We start from the raw sequence: 8,326 nt of genomic DNA on the forward strand, positions 1-8,326 counted from the left end.
TGGATTGCTTGTGCGAGGGCTGTGCTGCGGGAGCGTAGTTCTGATACCGAGCTGAGCTCTACCCTTTGATACCGAGCTGAGCTCTACCCTTTGATACCGAGCTGAGCTCTAACCTTTGATACCAGGTTGAGCTTTACATTTGATACCGAGCTGAGCTGTACTATCTGATTTTTGATGATTCCTTTTGAGTACTTGATATGTAAATTGTACTCTTTTTTTGTAAATATCATGCCTTCGGCCCCACATGTACTTAACTATTGTATTACAATTTGGGTATCAAGTATTATGGGAATATTCATAGGTAAACCAAGTCTTCCACTGAATTGATGAGCAATTTCTTAGTTCTGTGTATGCTGTGGTGGAATACTGTATCAGATGATCCTGGCAGGTTTGGGTTAACCGGTGTTAACCCGATCACTGGCCCGGTTCTGTGTGAACGTGGCGTGATAATGGTGGTATCAAAGCGTGATGCTCTACTCCACTCACAGCATACCGTTTAGACCCCATAGAATCTATAATAGGAAATGGGATTGGGTTAATGTAAAAACTTTAAAGAGTTAAAAGCCAAAGAAGGAAAGGAATAAAAATGGTTGCATCTAGATATTGCATTCATGGCATGCGTGAGAGAAAATAAAAGGTTAATTTAATTGGTGTCATAACCCATCGAGTGCAAGTTTGACGAAATTTTGGCAGCATAACGGCGTAAAATGAGATTTCCAAAAATTTTCACACAAACACCTGATAAACAACATATCCATATATATAACAATGATCAAAATTATCAAAGACACCACAACTAAACTACACAAGTTATCAAACATACAAATTCATCACAAACCACTATCAAAACACATCATCCCACAAATAAGTCTAGTTACAGAGAAAGTATAAGGAAGGAGAAAAGGAAGAAAAAAATTACAATAGGATCAACAATAGGAAACAAGTGAGAAGCTGGTGTGGACGAGCTAAGTCCTCAATGATCATCGTCGTCGTCATCGTCCAATACTACTATGTTCACCTGAGGTCTAGAGTTGATGTTGAGGCGATGGTCGTAGTAGTCAAACCTCAAGTTCACCAGCCAAAATCTACTGAGATGGCATTAGCCGTGGTATCCAAGTCCTGGCCCAGTCTAAGGAAGGAATTCTCTAAGGTAGCCTGCCTCTCCAGGATGCGTTCCTCCTTAGAAGCACTCTCATCCAGTCTTCTTAGTAGCTGATCTTGGCCATCCTTCAAAGCCCTCATAGTGGACATCATGCCCTCAAAATCATATGCACCACTCTCAGGTGGTGGGGCTCTATGCTGTGGGCCTGCAGCTCTGGTGAAGCCAGGATCAGTACCTCTCGACTCCTGAGGCACCTCCTCAAGGATGTCCTCATCCACCAAATCATCCTCCTCATCTTGAGGAACATAGTCCTCATCCTCCTCACTAGACTCCTCCTCCATGGGAACATCCTCCATAGGGGCAGCCCTCCTATCCCTACCTCTTTGAGCTTCTGCTTTCTGAGGTATATCCATAAGGGTGTGGAGACCCATCGTCAAGAGATTTCCCCTGTCGAACTTGTCCGCTGGAGTCTTTTCCTCCTCACCACTCAGGTCCACTCCGAAGAACTCAAAGATCCTAGTGAGGATCCTGCCATATGGGAATCCTCCATCCTCGGGGTGAGAAGTGTGGTGCTCCATGGTCTTGAGAATGACGTAGGGTAAGCACAAGTGCTCGTCACCTCCCTCTAAAGCCTTATAAATGCAGAAGGCTAAAAAGGCTGCCATGAAGCCCACCTGGTTCCGGTGACCTCCTCTAGGGAGTAAGTTGAACTAGACCAGTCGGGCAAACACACGAACCTCCAGGAAAAATGATGTCTCAGACTCCGGATGCGCACTGCTGCCACATATGGTCTCATAGATGTAGTCCAGTGTCTCCAAACTCATGAACGGACCAATGGGCTTACTCCTGGGAGGACTGTAGAAACAGTGCCCGGCTGCAGACATACCCAAAATACTAGCCAGGGTGTCCACGGTCAGCTGAATGTCCACCCCCTTCACCATACTGATTATAGCATACTCCCCGTACTGGTAGGAAACCTCCAGGTTGCAGTAGAATCTACGGACCAACTGCTCGTAGCACGGAGGTCTATGTGGAGGATAGACTGCCAGCCCAGTGCTGTGAACCTCTCCTGAAGCTGAATCTTGTGGAAGTCATCAACCACTACAGTCTTCTTCATCATTACAGACCTCTTCAGGGCCTGCCAGTTGGTTGCTGCCTCTAAACAGCGGAAGAGCTCCTCATCATAGTCGGAAGAATCGATAGGGGCAGGTCCGGGTTGCCCTGTGTGGGGGGCTGGAGAACTAGTCCCCGCACTCTTCCGCTTAGAAGTAGTCGTCTTACGCCGAGTGCCAGAGGATGCGGGCTCCTTGCCTTTGCGAGATGACATCCTGGCAAGAAAAGAGGAAAGAAGGGTAAGTGACAAAACAAAAATCATGGAAAGAAATAGAATGTGACAAAATGTGACAAAATGTGACAAGTGAGAAATGATAAAAAGTCTATGAATGAAATGCCTGGCCAGTGACAAGACAGAGATTATGGCAAAATAGCAATGTGTCAAAAAGAGGCATATATAGTATGGCAAGTAAAGAATGATAGAAAAATCCCAATTCTCATTGTGCAAGTTTAATCTAAGGAAAAAAATGAAAAGACTCACAATAGAGTGAAGCATGAAGCTTACAAGTTCATAGATGAGATGCCATTGTAGTGCAATCAAGAACATGCAAAAACATATGCTAATGTGCTATTGAGGTCCACAAATACTAAAGGGTGTAAAGAAAATCAAAGAAAAACCCAACACAAAAGATGGATTGTCATGGGAAGATATGGGATTTCAAACATAAGGGACTTTGTATGATCTCTACAGCATGTTAAGTACAAATCAAACATAATGCATTGCATTTGAGTTACTAATTGGGGAAAAAGAGCAGGAATTGAAGAAATCCCCAAATTTGAGAAAACTAGGGCACGGTTGGGGTTTTCTCTCAAAAATGGAGAAGTAAATCCTACAACTAGAAATAAATCACAAGAGAAACATCACATTAATATGAAATCATTGTTCTATGGAAAGAAACATGGAAAGGAAGTAAGATTTAAGACAACTCATGAGTTTCTACCCCAAAATGCAAGTTCTGTGAAAAAAAAAGGAGGAAGAAACTTACTTGTGAATAGAGGAGTTGAATCTTCCCAAAAGCGTCAGATCGTTGAGTGAGATCGCGAGTGGAAGCGTCAAAAAGCTCTCCAAAATCGCCTGGGAGGGAGAGAGAGAGAGAGAGAGAGAGAGGAAAATGAAAGAAATAAGAAAGAACAGGGCTTAAAAGGCCCTGTTCGAAAATCCCGCTCGGGTAGGACCGTCGGGCCACCCTGCCCGCCGATGTCAGCCCGCTGGTTGAAGATTTGTACCGGCTGGCCGATCGACGGGCCAACATGCCCGCCGATGTCACCCGCCAGTTGAGAGAAAACTTGAAAAAAAATGGGATTTTTTTTATTATTATTATTAATAATAAAATTATTATGATTATTGTTATTATTCTTATAATAATATGTTATGGTCAAGTGGGACCATTGACATACTTGTTGAAGCACTAACCCTGCATTTTTGGAATCAAGTTGCGGTTAGTTCCAGACTATCATACACTATAATACCCTATGTGTTGGCATATAATTGTGTGCCGATATCAATTCTATGGTGTTTAACCAATGTGATGTATGATATGTTCCAAGTACAGGGATATGATGGTACGTACTAGATCCGGTAGCAATGCACGAGGTACCCCGCGTGGTCCTCGTCCGGTCGGTCGACCACTGAATCCCAGGAGGTCCCGCTCTATGGGGCAAACCTCACTTCCACCACCTCCAGAGACCTTTGGTCAGGGTGGGGCACATGGGGACACACCTATGACTACACTTCCGGACCCTCCACCGGTTATTACTCCGGGGGATGTTGCTACCATAATTCAGCAGTCACAATAGGCTTTCCAGCAACAAATGCTTCAGCAATAGCAAGCATTTATGACTACTATTCAGCAACAATTGGACCTTTCTCAATCAGGTCAACCTCCCCGGATACTTACTCCACAGGACCCGCCTGTAGGGTCTGGAACGGGGCCACAAGTGGGAGGTACACCTCTAATTCTGCCATTTAGTATTCCTCCGTATGGGGTGCCCCCTCCATACTCTTACTATCCGGCTTATGCTCCTAATTACCCGCCGACGAATAATACGTCAAAGGTAGTGGAGTCATTCAAGAGGAACTTGCCACCTGTATTTTCTAAGGTGGGGAGTGATCCTCTAGAGCCGGACCAGTGGATCCAGGAGCTAGAGAAAATATTTGAGGTGATTGAGTGCACAGATGCACAGAAACTCATTTGTGTGGGGTTGCAACTGAAGAAGGAGGCCAACTCTTGGTGGCAAGCCTCTAAGCCCATATTATTGGCCGCCCATCCGGAACCCACCTAGGAGCAGTTCGAGGAGTTGTTCTTAGACAATCATTACCCACGTAGCTTCAGAGAACGCAAGGAGACTGAATTTATGGCCTTAACTCAAGGAGGTAAGACTATCCTTGAGTACCAACAGCAGTTTGAGAGCTTGTTCCATTTTGTCCCTAGACATATGAGGACAGCAAAAGAGAAGGTTGCGAGGTTTCTAAAGGGCCTAAAGGCATCCATTGGGTCTGTACTTGAGGTCCTAGATTTGACCGACTATGGCCAGATTGTGCAGAAGGCCAAGACCATGGAGGATAAGCAGAAGGGGGAATAGTCCCTCACCCCTGGACTGTGGAAGAGAACAAATCCATTTCCGGATATGGGTAACTCCTCCAAGGCATACCGCGGATCTTACAGTTCTGGGCCTACGTATAGGCAGCCCTATAGGCCATCTGGCTACCCTCCTAGACCAGCTGGTGGTTCGGGCTCCACATCTTTTCGCCCGAACACTAGTGCGGCACCTCCAGTTCCAAGGCCGCCCCGACCTCCATCTTCAACGGGTCAAGTGCAGAGGGGCCCCACCCCAGTTCCGACATCTCAGATCCATTGCTTTAACTGCCATTCCTATGGGCACTATGTAAAAGATTGTCGGGTTAGACCAGTCTTGCCCTCCAGTCAGCCCTCGGCGTACCGACCTCCTTTAACTCGGGGAAGTCAACCGCAGGGAAGGATGTATGCCCTATCAGCTGAGGAAGCTGAGGCCAGCACAGAAGTGGTAGCAGGTACATTTTAAATTTAAGAATTTCCTTATGTTAAATATTGATGACCTGCTGAAATTATATGCATTGTTATACTAGGTGTCCTATCTATATCGGGCATACCAACCTATGTTTTATTCGATTCAGGAGCTACACATTCATTCGTATCTAAGAGATTCGCTGAGAAACTTGGTATGTCACCCAGGACCCTAGAGCATGGGATGATTGTTAGTATGCCTACTGGTAAAGTTACACAGTTAAAGGAGGTGTATGGGCCGTACCCAATGGAAATTAGTGGGAAGAACTTTGATGCACAACTCATTAAGTTCAATATGCAGAATTTTGATGTTATACTGGGCATGGATTGGTTGTCGACTCATCGAGCTAATGTGATGTGTGCTGAAAAGCTGATTAGGGTGACAGATGATGAAGGGAAAGAATTGGTATACCGAGCAGATAAAATGAAACGGGTGAGAAAGGTCCTTGTCTCCGCTCTTCAAGCGGTAAGGTTGTTGGAGAGTGGATGTCAGGGCTACTTAGCATCGGTACTTGATGTTGATGCAAGGATTACACCTCTAGAAGAGGTAAAGGTGGTTAAAGAGTTTCCCAAAGTCTTCCCAGATGATCTGATGCATTTACCACCTGATAGAGAGTTGGAGTTTGCCATAGATTTGACTCCCGGAGCAGCTCTAGTATCTAAGGCTCCGTACAGGATGGCACCAGCTGAATTGAAGGAGTTACAGATGCAGTTGCAGGAATTATTGGAAAAGAGGTTTATTCTCCCAAGTGTTTCACCTTGGGGTGCCCCAGTATTGTTTGTCAAGATGAAAGATGACAGCTTGAGCATGTGCATTGATTACCGGGAATTTAATAAGCTAACCATTAAGAACCAGTATCCATTGCCACGCATTGATGATTTATTTGAGCAGTTGCAGGGTGCCAAGGTATTTTTAAAGATAGACCTTCGATCAAGCTATTATCAGCTTAAGATAAAGAGCGGCGACATACCCAAGACAGCATTTAGGACTCGGTATGGTCACTATGAGTTCCTAGTGTTATCTTTTGGGTTAACCAATGCAACGGCAGCATTCATGGATTTAATGAATCGAGTATTTCAGGATGTACTTGATAAATGGGTAATTATTTTTATTGATGACATCTTGATCTACTCGAAGATCGAAGAGGAGCACACTCAACACTTGAGAATGGTGTTATAGAGGTTGAGAGAACAACAGTTGTTTGCCAATTACAGCAAATGTGAATTCTGGCTTGAGCAAGTTGGATTCCTGGGGCACGTAGTGTCTAAGGCCGGAATCGAGGTGGATCCTGATAAGGTGAAAGCAGTAGTAGAATGGGAAAGCCCTAAGAATGTCACAGAAATTAGGAGCTTCTTGGGTTTGGCTGGATACTACCAGCGTTTCATTGAGAATTTTGCCCGAATCTCAGCGCCAATGACTAAATTAACCAAAAAGGGTGTGAAATTCGACTGGGTAAAGGAATGTGAGAAGAGTTTCCAGGAATTGAAGAAGAGGTTGGTGTCGGCCCCTGTGTTGACCATCCCTGAAGGCACAGGTGGAATGACAGTCTACACTGATGCTTCCAAAGTTGGGTTGGGTTGTATTCTCATGCAACGCAGAAAGGTGATAGCGTATGCTTCCCGACAACTAAAGGAGTATGAGAAGAACTACCCCACTCATGACTTGGAACTAGCTGCAATCATTTTTGCCCTTAAGATTTGGCGACATTATTTGTATGGGGAAAAGTGTGAGATATACAGTGATCATAAGAGCCTTAAGTACTTTTTCACCCAGAAGGATTTGAACATGAGGCAGAGGAGATGGCTTGAGCTCATGAAGGATTATGACTGCGACATTCAGTATCATCCCGGCAAGGCGAATGTAGTGGCAGATGCATTGAGTCGGAAGACATAGACTGTGTCGCTCTCATACTTAGCAGTCAACCCACCACTCGTGCAAGAGGCAATGCTAATAGATGAAACCCTCTTATATGAAGGGCAACCTTAGAGCTCGAACCTCAACCAGAAAACCTTAAATGGTTGACTGTATCCTTGACGGCTCTACAGGTGCATCCGATTATTAGGCAAGAGGTAATAATGAAACAACCTTTGGATCCTAAATTGCAGCGGATCAGAGTTAAGGTTCAAGATCAAACAATGAATGAACCAGATTTTGTTTTAGCCAGTGATGGGGCATTGATGTTTCGAGGCAGATTGTGTGTACCCGATGATTTGGATATACAAGACAAGATAGTGCGAGAAGCACATAGCTCCGAGTACTCACTCCACCCAGGAAGTACAAAGATGTACAAAGACCTCAAACAAAGTTACTGGTGGCCAAGCATGAAAGTCACAATAGCTCTGTATGTGGCGACTTGTCTCACATGCCAAAAAGTAAAAGCTGCGAGGCATCGACCTTATGGTACTCTTCAGCCACTCTCAGTACCAGAATGGAAGTGGGAAAGGATTACAATGGACTTCGTCACAGGACTACCATGTACACCTAAGGGGATGGACGCGATATGGGTGATCGTTGATCGGCTTACCAAGACTACTAATTTCATTCCCATCAAGACCAAGTTCTCTATGGCCAAACTAGCACAACTTTACATGGACAACATAGTGCGCTTACATGGAGTGCCAGTGAGCATTGTATCAGATAGGGACCCAAGGTTCACTTCCAGATTTTGAAAAAGCTTCCAGCATGCCTTGGGATCACAGTTGAATTTGAGTACTGTTTTCCACCCACAGACTGATGGTCAGTCGGAGCGAACCATATAGATATTAGAAGACATGCTCAGGGCATGTACAATGGAAATGTGTGGTAGTTGGGAAGAATATATACCCCTTATGGAGTTTGCCTATAACAACAGTTACCAAGCTACAATTGGGCTGGCTCCGTATGAGGTGTTATATGGCAGGAAGTGCAGAACTCCTTTGTATTGCGATGAGGTAGGTGAACGTCGAATGTTAGGACCTGAAATGATACAGATGACTTGTGACAAGGTCAATGTTATTCGAGAATGGATTAAAGCAGCTCAGTCCCGTCAAAAGAGCTATGCAAACACCCACAGAAAAGACATCGAAT

This window comes from Macadamia integrifolia, unplaced genomic scaffold, assembly GCF_013358625.1.
Source record: "Macadamia integrifolia cultivar HAES 741 unplaced genomic scaffold, SCU_Mint_v3 scaffold2068, whole genome shotgun sequence".
NCBI lineage: Eukaryota > Viridiplantae > Streptophyta > Magnoliopsida > Proteales > Proteaceae > Macadamia > Macadamia integrifolia.